At 40.5% G+C, this 14119-nt stretch overlaps 1 protein-coding gene across 3 annotated transcripts in view; it reads right to left on the reverse strand.

Annotated features, from left to right (window-relative positions):
• Positions 1-14119, reverse strand: part of GBE1 (1,4-alpha-glucan branching enzyme 1) — a 166022-nt gene that overhangs the window by 129317 nt on the left and 22586 nt on the right. The gene's annotated exons all lie outside the window — the stretch shown is intronic.

Raw genomic sequence — 14119 nt, forward strand, 5'->3', positions numbered from 1 at the left:
ATAAAAATACCCATACACCTGATAAACTTCATGGAAATACACCATTGCAAAGTATGAAAGACATTACAAAAACAGCCACAAAATACTGTTTAAGACTACTTTTGTATTACAGTTTCCTTACCACAAGAATTATAGTCCTTGAAAAACAAAAGCTTATCCTTATTCTTCTCCTACTCATCACTTACACTTTTGCACGATCAGAAGCATCAAAGCCATTTGGAGCCATCATATCAAAATTGTGTTTCTCTGTGCCAGGAAGAAGCAAGTGTCAGCTTCCAACCACTCCAAAAAGGTGGTAAACAAGTTAATCTAGGAATTTTAAGGTTTTATACCATGTTTCTCTGATACAGATCTGTCTTATCTTGCTCTAACTAGCAGCACTCACTGGAAATACCAGGAGTAATGCCACCAAAACTAAAAAATAAAATCCCCACAAACACCAAAACACAGCACAAGCCACTTCCGGTCTTAATTCTCCCGCTTTTCCTCAACTAGTCATCATCACATCGTGGAAAAACCAAAGGATAAAACCCATACCTGTTCAACTCAACAATATCGATGCATTGTCTGCGTTAAACAGCATTGTAACAGACATGACTGTAAGCACCATGTTGTCTGACACCTATCACAGAGCAATATCGACAGAATGAATGCCAGAAAAGGTTCCAGAAGCTAAAAGGCTTCTCCCTTCTGACAAATCCCTGAATTTCTTACAGTTCCTGGCAGACAACCCGCACAGCCTAGGAAAGGGAACCAAGATAAACTTAAGAAACAGAATAAGGGAACAGCAAAAAGAAAAAATATTGACACACTTAGTACATCTGTTCTTTTGAGCAAGCAAGGACGGGACAGACAAACCTTATTTTGGAAAAAAATGTCAAAAAATAAATACAAAAATCACCACAGTTTACTACTATCACATTGCTTTCCTTCACACAGACTAAACATGGCTTGTATTAGACAAATGTCATGAAGCATTTAATAAAAACCTATCTGTGGAGAAATCTCAGTGGCATTTTTACAGTTATTTAAACAAGCAATTACATACAGAGGCTGCTGACAAGAGTCAATAATACCCAGAGCAGCCTTTGAAACTGATAACCCACAGTAATCAGTGGAGTTAAATACCTGAATTTCAGTGTGTTTCCTCTTTGGTAAAGTCCACAAGTTGCACAAATGTGGTGTCAGACCTTGTACTTCAGTCAGCCCCAGCACCACCTAAAGGAATTATGCAAGCATACCCAGGATCTGTCTCTAACCTTCCCAAATGTGAAGACTGTTGTTCTAAAACCAGGTTTACATTAGAAATGCTTGTCAGCGTATTAGCAAACGCTACTGGTGAGCAATGTCCTTCTTGCTGCAAAAGTCTTTAATGGATATGCCATTAGATGAAAGAATTCATCACTACAGGGTTTGTAACACGGCTGGACTGGGCACCAGCAACAACTTCTATTATGAAAAGCATGCTCTTACACCATAAACTGCATCAATATTGTATGCTATACTGGTAATGTCTTTTTGTGGACTTTTATTACTTTCTGGGGACTTTCTACTTCAATAACTCCCTCTTTTGGTTTCCCTGTCAAGGAGTGCAATTATCCAACCTACACCCCAGGACCCACCACTCATTTTTGAGGAAACACTGTTAAAATTCAACAACAGTAACTGACAGGTACTGAGTTTGCAGCAAACTACACTGAACTCTACCACATAAGGACAAACAAGCTGTTCAGTGAGATACCTGGAGAAGAATCAGATCTTGACAGACTTGGCATTTCCTGCATCTGTAGGGCTTGGGAGGTGTTTCTGTCAGAAGTCATTTTGGTCAAAGTGGTCTACAATGACACTTCATGGACATAATTGCCACTTACAGCTACCTACATTTTAAGCTGGAAATCACTCAAGACAACCCTGACTGTTGCTGAAAACTCAGTCTGATGCCTACTTTGATGGCACTATGTTATTTGTGATATTAGGGCAGGTCATGCCTTACTTCTTATTCTGCAACTCAACAGCCCCCATCGCAGATGAAGTATTTGCTTCTGCTTTAGAAGAAAGTCTGTTGATGTCATTGTTTATGCTACTTACTGCTAAGCAAAAAGCCAAATCGCTTGGCCAAAATACAGAATGCCTAATAGTCACACTCAAAGACATCGTTTTTTGTTATCTTGTAATACTCAGTCCATAACTTCATGGTCCAGAAGAGATCCTATTCACAATGCAAAGACATTTTAATCCAGTCATTGTTACTGTGCAGTAACAACATTCCTGCTTTACTGGCTGTGCTAAAATAGTAGACATCCAAGCCCTATTTTGGTCCAAATTTAATAAAATTTCAAGTGAGAATAATCATTAGTTGTATTTAGCCAGCTAATCTTTTTAGTAAAGCTTTTCTTGTCCTTCCTCAATTCACAAGCAGTAGCTGAAATATACACATCTCCAAACACAAACTGAGTGTATTAATTTGATTCATTTGGAACCCACAGATACTTTGTACCTATTAAAGGTGTAAAGGTCTAGGTTAACCTCTATACTATCAACATTTTTTCATCCTATTATCAGTTCAGGGAAGAAGAGGATTGCTTTCCTCAGAAGAAAAAGCATATTTTTGAACAACCAGATTTATAGATTGAGTCTTTCATTGCCTTTTAATAACCTTATCAGCACCAAGAAATTATTATTCAGTTGAAAAAGTTAACTGAAACAGTTTAAGCAATAGATGCATGAAATCTGTTGAAACCCACTGTACTGGGAGCCTTGCAGAAGAGGAGCTGGTGACACCTGCTCTGTTTGGAGTTGCTCTTAAGGCTTGAGCAGCCTGAAGGTTCACCTGAGCAGCAGTCGCTACCTGTGTGTGAGGACAAAGTGAATTTTAAAATACCTTATGTGCCATCTTCAGTCCTAAAACATGCTCACACCTATCTCTGGAACAAAATACATTCAAGTTGGACAAAAGACCACTTCTGCCATAAACCAGCATTTACTTCATGGCAAATTCAGGGGAGAGAGGGGTGGAATTTATATGCAAGTAACAAAGCTAAATGTGCCCACATAATATCAGCATGTGGCAATATTAAGTCTGGTAGTAAACTTCTCTAATTTCCCCCAGTCCTGCCCTCCTGCAAACTTGAGCTTTTCAACCATCGTCTCCCACAGCAACATGAAAACAACACTCATTTCATACACTACTTGGTTAGACAGTGACATTTTGATCCAAAGACTCTTCCCCAAAAAGAGAAAAAAAAAGAAGCACCATACTAATTATTAGGGGTTTGAATTTTTGAGGAAAAGTTCTACATTCACCTACCTACAGCTACATACACTTCAACTGTGTGGCATCTAAAACTGAGAGCACAGGAAGGAGATGAATGAGGAGTCTTCAGCTTTGAAGTGTTTTTAACTACATGAATTTGCAGTGTTCAAGTGAAGTAGCAAATAATCTGATTTATGAACTCATACACTTACTTATTTTAGGACAAGTAGCAAATAGAAAAAGCTCTTCCGTCCAAAACTTTTTGATGAAACAAAGAAAATACAAAGAAGTTTGGTAAATATCTCTAAATGATAACATTTCTTATTTATAAATTTTTGTCTGAAAGAACTAATCACTGCAATCACATTCAAATTACACTGCAAGACAAGCAGATTTTTTAACAGTAATCTGCTATTTAAAGAAAACTGTTACAAGCCTGATTTTTTTTTCCTTAAATACTTTCCAACTGTTGTAAACAGGATTAAAATACAGTAGCAATATTTTGAAAAAACTTTTCAGATGTTTATCATATTAAGCATTAAGGAACTCTTATTAGAAAATTTGTAACAAATACACCATAGATTAAGTCAATGAAATCCATAAACCATAGTTAAACTTGCCAACAAACTCTAGTGGAGGCTGGATTTACACACAGACTAGCTAAAACTCCCCAGAAAAAGCTGTGTCTGTATACACTTATGCATTAAGCACATAAAGTGCAATTAATAAAGATATTTGGGGAAAATAAATAAAAAGCTGCACAGCAAACAAAAGAAAAACTAGCTTTCACACTCAAAACAAACTCTACACCACTAGAAGCTAAGATACAACTACCCTGAATTTGGCACAGACTAAACACAGCTGTAGGGATCTACTTCCTCTCCCTTTTTAGGGGGGGGAGGTTTGTGTTTGGAGGTTGCATGTGGAGGCAGGGCGAGGAGCAAAGAGTTAAAACACAGACCTTTCTGATACTCTTACCAGTACCAAACTCCTACCTCAACTGACCTTTTTAATCCCTTTATCACTTTAGACTTTCCCCCTCACTGCCTGACAAAGCAGCCAGGACTGCCTCTTTGGATTTGCTTTCTCCAAGAAAGGGAAAAGCTGCTTAGACAATGGACACAGACTGAAAGTGTGTAACCCAAATGCCATGCTTTGCTGCAGCCTCTCTCCCACCACTTTGGAACTTGCCAAAGAAGAGATTATTTTTCTACTCATGCTACGTGCTGAAATTAGTGCAGTAACCCAAAGTACCTGTCGTTGCTCAAAACAATTGATAACCAGCATCAAGAAAGTAGCCAAGGGCTGAAGAAAAATAGAAGCACAGGTACAAAGAGCACCTTAACTAAAAAGAACATGGGCAAATTGATACAACTATTTAAGCCTCCTAAAGGCTGGACCAAAGGAAGAAGACAGTACAGCCACCACACTACTCACAAGATAAAAGATTTAATGATATTCTGACGATGATTTTTTTTTAAGCTGTATTTTTCTAAATAACTTCCTCTTTAAGTGACAATAGAAAATGTACAGAAGATGTTCAGAGAGGGCCATGCCATTGGCAGAACTAGACACGTACTGTTTACTTCCCAGAAGTGAAATATTTTATTAAAAACAATATCCATCTATTCAACTTGAAAGATACAATGATCCGTGAGCTTTCCAAAGATTAAGTTAAAGCTTGGGAGTTCACGTCAACTGAGAGAGAGGATTTGGCTGTTCAGACAGTAGATTTAAATCACCTGGCTCATTCAGCATGCAGAAGCTTTACCTTGTTCTCCACTGCTTTAACATTCTCAAAGGAAGCTGTAGTCTAAACAGCCCCTGAAGTTGTAAAGCTTGTCTTTTTTCAGCTCTGTTCCTTCCTTTCTTACCAAGGAGGGATTTTTCTTCATTCCTTCTGTATTTCTCTTAGGGATGTCAAAGGTTTTTGGGGAGTGAGAAGGGCAGCTGCAGAAGGGTGGGACACGGACATAACACAAGATGACAAATCCCATCAACACACAGACTGAGAAAGGATTTGAGAACCAACACAAAGAATTTGCCTTAAGTCTTACCTTGATGTACCAAGTATAGATTGTTCTCTAATTTCTCCTTCTCAAAAAGTAGAATTTTAGCTCTAAGCTCTGGAGAGCCCCAGTACCAGCTCCTGTCCTAAACCATCACATCTGCTATGTCACAAATGTTTCTATGGAGTCATTACTACTGTTTGTGCAACAATACAAACCTATTGTGCAAGTATTTACATGCTGCCCAAATTTGCCCAAAAAAGCTGGCAGCGAAAGCAGCATTGCAAATTCCGTATTTCTATAAAGCTTCGACAATTTCCTAAAGGAGAGGCATTTGTAAGAAAGAACTGTTTATTCAGGTCTAATTAAACCTTGCTGAAAGTGATCAAAGAGTCATAATTTCTTATGATGGAAATGGATTTTTTTTTTTTTCTTGGAATGGAAAGCATCCATTACCTTACAGCTTACCAATCCCTATCATAGCAGGAACACTTATACTAGGGACATATACTACAATAGGTGTCAAGCAATTATGTTAACTACTAACAGGTGTCAAATAATAATGTTAACTTGCTTAAGCCTGACACACAAGACAGAATTTATTAAACTCTTTTTTTTTTTTTTTTTTTTGCTGGGATAGCAGGTACAGTACAATCAGGATGCCCCCTAAAGCTGCTAAAATGAGCTGCTGACTCTTATGTTCATGCAGTGAATACATTCTAGATGGGCAATTTCCAAACAGTTGTGGTAGTGCAGCATGTTTTCATTTACAACACACAGTAACTCAGCGTGATTTTAATAGGAGTCTTTCAGACAATTCCCCCTGGCCCTCCTGCCTTTCTTCCAAATCATCTTATCTAATGCTTACACCACCAAAAACGTGGATCTGATGATGACAATGCATTCACATGTGACCATGGGGAATGCCTGGAGGTACACATCCTGTACATAAATGTAGCCTGCCTCTCAGGGACACATTATGAAAAAGAGAGTGCCCTCAAACCAGAAGTCTGATCCACACCATTGGCACAGTTTGGCCACCATCTAATATATTGTTCTCTCAAAAAAAAAAAAAAGCCCCCACACTAACAGTAATAACCTACCTACATCTGTGATCAGCACTAAGTCTATTTTTCACTTGTCCCAAGGCAATGTCTCCTAAAGAACTTTCTCTAGCAGCCCTCTCTTGAAGAGAAGGATGAGAAAAAGTGACAACCAGACCCTAAACAATGCCCAGAAATAGAGAAGTAATTATCTTAGAATCATGCAGATTAGCAAGCACCATTCAAGATCAGTGTAGTCTGTTTGTGTATGTCAACTTATCCACACCTCCAGAAGCCTTTTCTTGACTGAAAAGGTAGGGTTTGGCTTTGAGTGAAACAAATTAAAGAAGAAATATGGATAAGCTTGAAGTCCACATTCTCCTAATATAATACTTTGGCAAGATTCCTCCACTTTTTTATTCCTACCATCAAGGACAGCATCCTTACTTTGGCATGTCATACCTGAACCACTTGTGAGAGAATCCAGACCCCAACCTCCCTTTAAAGACTGAGAAACACACAAATCACTCAATGAGCACAACACTAATTCAGGCAACAAGGGCTGAAACTCACATTTTCTATTCCATGAACTATACACATCTCAGTTAATTTTGTGTGACCGAGCCTCAGTCAATTCCTTTTGTACATCTAGGCTACATTTTTTTTGAACTTGGCATAACCTTTGAGCAGTGGCACTCCTTCTCTGGAGAATGTAGGTCCACCCTTATTGGATCTCCATGCCCCACTTTGAAAATATTTTCTCTTTCCATCACTAAGCACAAGAGCAGACATGCTAAGCACTAAGAGAGGCAAAGCAACACATCAGGACAGCAAGGATACAAAGGAAGCAAAGCATCCTGTGCCTGAAGAACAGCTTCAAAGAGAAAAGGAGTGTGTGTAACAGAAAGCATTAGAGCTACCTGCAAGTAATACCAGTCAATGGAATCAGAGTTGAGTGACTAAAACTGTCAGTAAGGCTTTTTTGTTGTTAAGTATACCCAAGAGAGTAAGTTCAAGTAAGTTTAGCCTCAGAAATTCCCAGATTCATGGAACAGTTTTTTCAACATGTTCACGTAATAGAATGAATTGACCTTGGTCCTTTGACAGGTCTTCAGACATCTATTTTACCATGAACCTATACTAAATTTTAATTGCAAATAATGCCCAGATAACATTCTAACGAGGCATTTCCAAGAGCAGCATCTTGGGGGCCTATTCTTTGTAGAATGAGCAGGACTCATCTCTAACAACTGGCCCTCAATTTCTTAACATGAGGTGCTATAAGAGCATCAAACTGTCAGATACTTGGGGAAGAGGCAGCCATATTCTAGGTAGAAACTTTTTTTTGCTGAATATTCTTTTTCCAGAAGAAAACTTATGTTTTAAACATTTTAAATACAAAGACCTGATCTTGTTGCACTAGACACTTTGCCTGAAGACATTATTTTCTTTTTAACCTGATGAATAACTGTATGAAACAAAGGTGCAGAAAATACAAAGCAAACGGAAGCATGAGTGAGAGCTTTTAGATCGCTGCCACTGCACAAGCCAAAAGGAGCTCTCTTTTGTGGAAGGCAGAAGATGAAGGAACAGCTAGGATTAGATAGTGGGAGTAAATAAAAGGTAACAGGGAGCCTGAAAGAGAAGTGTCTATACATAAATATTGAAATTGAACAGGGGGAGAAAAGTATCTTCAGGAGATAGGATGTCAATTTAAGACAGTCCTCCATAAGAATGCCTTCTTTACAGCTTTGAAGTAGAGAAGAAACATGCATAAATACCTGAATGTAAAGTATTCAGCAAGACAAAGCTTTTCCTCACTATTACAATGAAACAGTTATCAGATTCCTGGTCATGTAATAAATTGTTCTAGAATTCCAGGCAAATTTTCAGAGTTGATCCAGCATGCTCAGATATGCTAACACTACATAACAGAGCTGAGGAGGCCTCAATTCATTTCTTCAGAGAATACCAAGTTTTAACTTTTAAACAGAGGCAACTGCTCTGCTAATGAAAAGCAATACCTACATCATTATATTTCACTGCCTTTTCATAAATCTGGCAGCTATTAACACAATTCCAACTTGAATCTTTCGATGAGGACTACACCAGTCACACATATGCTAGATGTACATTGGCCTATGTGAGTACTTCCTCACACACTTAAAAATTAAGGTCATCAGTGAGACAGTCAACTACACTTGTCACGGTTAGTAATCCAAATGCACATGAGTTAGAGACTACCATAAGGCAGAAGGATTAAATTGGCAGGGTTCTAGAATCATACTGAACTGATGGGATGCCACCAAAACCAGTAAAAATACGACCATGTATATGACACAGTTTTTCACAAATATTTAGTTCTGCACACCCAATACAACAGTCTGTATGTGATAAAATAGACAAGGAAAATCCACTTTTTCTGATGATACATAAGAATTGTGTCAATTCTGTGACAGATCATACTCCAGTCCTTCTCCTCTCTCCATCTTCATCTAGAAATAGGATTCCAGCTTAGTCACCCTTCAACTGCCGTTCCCAAGCCTGCTAGACCCCAACAGCTGCCGTCCTACTCAGCCCTATCACACCCAACTCGGCACATTTTCAATATCTCAGTCAGACACCCACCACTGTTCATCTTCAAAATATATTTTAAAAGACAGAACCATGAAGCAGCATTAAACTGATATTAAGCAGATACAAAATGGGAGATAAAAAGGGAAGAATGGCAAGTTCTTCCCTTTTGTAAGAATGGAGGGAGCTACGAACACTACGAGAAAGCTACGAACCAAGTGACAGGACATCTTGGTAATTGATACTGCTGCAACAGCCACTGAGTAGATGTTCCCATCTTGACCAACTCACCAACACTTGAGAAGGAATGGAACTCCTCTCTCTCAACCCATACACATGGCCAAGCATTTTATCTAGTTGAAGAAATCAATGTTTTTTGAGAACAAAGACTGAAGCTATGCATCAGTATTATTTTTCTTATTTATTCTATAAATTGAACTATTCAAAAAAAGCTTTCACCAAAGACTACATAGTCAGTAGGTTACAGAGGCAGTTGCATGGACTGGTAAAATATAACAAGCCATGTGCATTGTTATAGCGGAAAATTCTAATAGGCAGCACTTTCTAACACCAGTTTGTAATACCATAAAATGAAATTACACCACAGGCATTAATGGTTTTAATTGAACCAATTATGCTCTAAGAGGTAAAAGACTAAAAACACATGCTAAATTATACAAAGTCTTTAGTCTAAATAACACTTGAGACTTAACAAAATACCTGTGGGAAAACATATCCCAGATGGTCAAACAATGTAGCACAGTGATACCCTACACAAACACTATCACTTGAGAATTTTTTTTGTTTGTTTTTTTAAGCAGATTCTTGTTTAGAGATCTGAATAGTGTGTATTTGGGTCAAGACTGAGCAGTTCGCTATATATACACTGATTTCCCCTCATCCCAAAGAAGATACTCCTTCCTCAACTCAGGATCAAATTCAGGCATTCATCAAAAGAAAAAAATTACAGATTTCTATTTTCCCAATGAACGCCATTTGCAACATGCCCAGGCATGGCAAAGTATTGAAATGGGAAGGTGACTGGAAGTCTTTCTTTCCCCAGTCACTCATTTAACTATCCCCCATGCTTATGGCATTACTAGGTCCTACCATCACATTTTAGGCATTACTTCTTTACAGAAACCCTTTGTTCCTACCAAAGCACTCATTCAGCAGTTTTTGGAGGCTTTATGAAAGAAGAAAAGCAGTCAGTTGTCTTAAAGCACAAAGCTACACTTTACAAGAGGTTAAAGGAGACAGTCCTTGAAAGCAAGAGGAAAATTTTCAGAACTTGAGGCAACATCACAATTCATTTCATCATGAATCTGGCAATTCTCAAGGTGAATCAGGATAATCATATTACATTGCAGAATCCAGTCTGATGTGACTAAAGCCTGTCTGTCCTTCAGCAACCCACTCCCTTCGAGAGAAAGGAAAAACAAAAGAATGCACAAAGATCTCAGTTATTAGCTACGCTGCTGTGCAGACTTGGTCACCATCCTGAGGGTGCAGGAGCACAGCACAGGGTAAGAGAGGCAGATGTGAACCCCAGCAAGAGAGGCCTGCACTTGCTCAAGGCATAGATGAGCAGGAACACACTAGAGCCTCTCCAGAAGACAGCTTTTTGTTCCTGGTCTGTTATCTACTATGGCACACAGGTAGGGCCTGAAAGATGGGTTTCCTCAGAACAGATGTGCAAAAGCTAACTTGAGGAGGCGTGGGCTGCTCATATCCACTCACAGTTCTAAGCTATCTACAGGGACAGTTAGCTGGGAGTGCCTAAAGAAAAGAACGAGCCAGGCTGTTCTCCAAGAGAAACAGGGAAAACAGATCAGAAGCAACAAAGTTGCATCAAGCTAAGTTACAGTATTAAAAAAGAAATACCCAGAATTTGGGTAGCCAAACACAGGGAGAGACTGCCCAAGGGGGCTGAAGAAACACATCCTCAGTGACCTGGCACAACCCCACAAGGTCTTGAGCAGCCCAATCCAGCACCAGAAATGGTCAGTCTTTGGGTGTGAGAATAACCAAGTCACCTGTGCAGAAGTCACACAGTCATGGATACACAGCTATAAAGGTCTTTACTAACAATCATCTGGCCATGCTCACGCAGTGCCACAGACAAGAAAGCAGATAGGCTCAAGCCCAAAGGGCAACTCTCAGCAACTTGCTGATGTCACTACCAAGATTGGCCCCAAGTCTTTTATTTACCATCACTTCTACAAAACTTTCACTGAGCAAGAAAAAGGGAGGACTATTTCACGTTACTGCACAAGGCATAATATAAGGATCTCCACCAACAAACGTTTAAAAGCTTTGTTTCTCAAGCATCCTTAATCCTCTGCCAAAAGCCCCAATTTTTATTTCTTTAGGCAATACACAGTACTAAAATTTCCATCACTCCATGATGATTTAGTTTAATATTAAGTAAGGTCAGTATCACTGCAAACTCTAAGAAGAGATCCAGACTATTACAGGAAATGCATCCACATATACTATATTTGAACAAGTCTCTTTCACTTCCATTCTTTCCCAAAGCTTCCTAATCCAAGCTAGTAAAATACTTTTAGTGCAACAGGGTGCCCAGGCACCAAATCTGCCTCCTGTCCCCTTTATCAGGAAAAACTCAGCCTTCTGAACTGAGAGACCACATGTACTTTTGTTGTCTAAACTATTCAAGTGGGAAAAAAAGAAATGTCACTGGGCAGGGGGTATCAGGAGCAAAGTTAGAGGAAATCAGTCAGCAGCATCAGAAGGAATAATGAACAGATTGCCACTGGTTCAGCAGTTGAGTAGCATGATTTCTACTCAGTTTTCCTATTCTACAAAAGTAAATGCATTGCTAATAGATAGTCCTCCTGTCCTATCTATGATGAGGCCATGGCAAGCAGCTGACAATCAATCAACACTTAACACACAGATTTGCTTAACAGCACATATGCCTAGCAGCTTCATCACAGCCTTTTCCTGCATCATGTATGGTGTAGGAAACCAGATCCATTGGGTTATTTAACGAGTGCCATACCACAGTGATGGGTCATGCAACCACCAGTTAAATGCATCAGCATCCTTCAGTCTGGAACAAAGATCACATAGCTCCACGCTGCTCAGGATTTCAGACACAGTGCACACAGTTGTGCAGGGCTGTTCACCACCTCCCCCAGCTCAGGAACTGGACATCAAGCAAGCAAATCCCATATACTGAAGGCCCTAAAGAACTGGTTCTTCACACAAACAGCAATTAGGCTGCAGAACTCCTTTTTCCTGGGCACTCTTGATAAAACACACTTGAAGCATTAAACACAGACTGAATCACAATTCACAGAAACCGTAATGACCATTGCATGCAGCCACCAACAGGCATTTCCCTGTGCTTACAATTCCTCCTCCTTGGTACACTCTACCATCCTTCTCCTGCTGCTTCTTCGGGCTTAGAATAAAACATCCAGTTTATCACACACTGCCACAAAAGTTTTCCTTTATTCTTTTAAATTAATTAACAGTATACATGTTTCCACAATAATTCTATGGCAACTGACCAGTTGGAGGTTCAGGAGCCAGAAAGCGACAAGATAGAGACAGGACCATCTGAAGTTCTATGCTCCAGATGCACAAACCTGAGAAGTACACAAAAGTTTTGCAAACTCACGGTACTCAGAACAGTCATACTACCCTCATAAATACAACCACCACTAACCACAACACGTCTGTTTTGATGGCAGGCACACTCAGCAAGCCCAAATGTTTTAATGAATACTTTTATTAAGAGCCAGATCTGCCCATTTATTAATTCCTACACCCTAGCTCCCCACTGAAAGAATTAGGTGCTTTACAGCACTGCATGCATGGCCAGGAGCTTGTCAGAAGCCATTGTATGAAACTCTCAGTTGTTCTATCATTAAGAGATTAGTTTGAGAAAATGCTCTGCAAGTCAGCCTAATAGTTTACTCAATCCTTAATCCTATTTTACAAGATCTAGACTTACCACTATTCAATGCCAGAACCCAACAGGACACCAGGTAATGTTAAACCATATAGAACATAGTAACAGACAAAAAAAGCCAATGACTTTAAAAAAAATATACCTCCTCTTACATCCCTCACACACAGAGACTTTTCCAGACTTCTGGGACACAGTGCATTGGTCAGTACTACAATTATTTTTATTGCCAGAGGACCACTAGCGAAACACAACATATAAATGTGCAGCATAAAAGCTCCCAATGGCTGTGTTCAACCAGCGGGTGAGGTTTCAGCAGCTTTTCCAGGCCAGCAGCCTGGCTCTGCAGGATGCAGGCCTCCTCTGCCCAGGCTGCTGCTAGCAGGCTCTCACCCAGGGCCTGGACAGAGGGTTGGTGTCACAGTTCCCAGCGAGAGGCACAAAAAAAGGGATGCTCAGACCGGCAATCCGGCACCAACCTAACGCACGCTCTGCTACTTCACACATTGCAGGTCTGCCGAACAGCTGAGCTGGCGGTTCAGGGATACCTCAAAACATGCAGGAAAATTCTCCAGAAAGACAAGATTCAGAAGCAGTTTATTTACAGATAAACAGAAAAACACTTTTGTTAGTGACAGCAACTCAGTGCATCAACCTCACAGCCTGACTGCATCCATCTCTGGGATCCCCAACACAGGCAGGGCATTGATCTTTTGGAACGAGTCCAGTGGAGGCCACCAATTGGTGAAGCACCTCTTCTATGAGGTGAGAGAACTGGGATTGCGCTGCCTGCAAAATAGAAGGCTTAGGGGTGACCTAATGGCAGCCTTACAATAGCTGAAGGGAACTTATAGGAAAGATGGGGCTAGATTATTTACATGTAGTGACAGATCAAGGGGAAATGGGTTCATGCTGAGTAGGTTTAGATTAGGTATCAGAAAAAAATTCTTTACTGTAAGGGTGGTGAGGCACTGGAACAGGTTACCCAGTGAAGTTGTGGCTGCGCCATCCATGTAAGTGTTCAAAGCCAGGTTGGATGCAGCTCTAAGCAACCTGGACAAGTGGAAAGTGTCCCTGCCCACGGCAGGGAGTCTGGAACCAGATGAAGTTTAAGGTCCCTTCCAACCCCAACCCTTCTATGGTTCCGTGATTGCCGCAAGCTGTCCCCGGCTGCGCCCACGGGCCCGGCTGCCACCGCCGCCCCCCCGCCGCTCTCGGGAGGGCCCGCGGGGCGCGGCGCTGCCGCCCGAGGCGCCGCAGAGCCCGGGGGGTGCCGGCTCCGGACGGGACGGCCCGGCCC

Source organism: Corvus kubaryi, unplaced genomic scaffold (genome assembly GCF_017639235.1).
Source record: "Corvus kubaryi isolate FWS band 111438036 unplaced genomic scaffold, C.kubaryi_AGA036_p1.0 37391, whole genome shotgun sequence".
NCBI classification, from domain to species: Eukaryota; Metazoa; Chordata; class Aves; order Passeriformes; family Corvidae; genus Corvus; species Corvus kubaryi.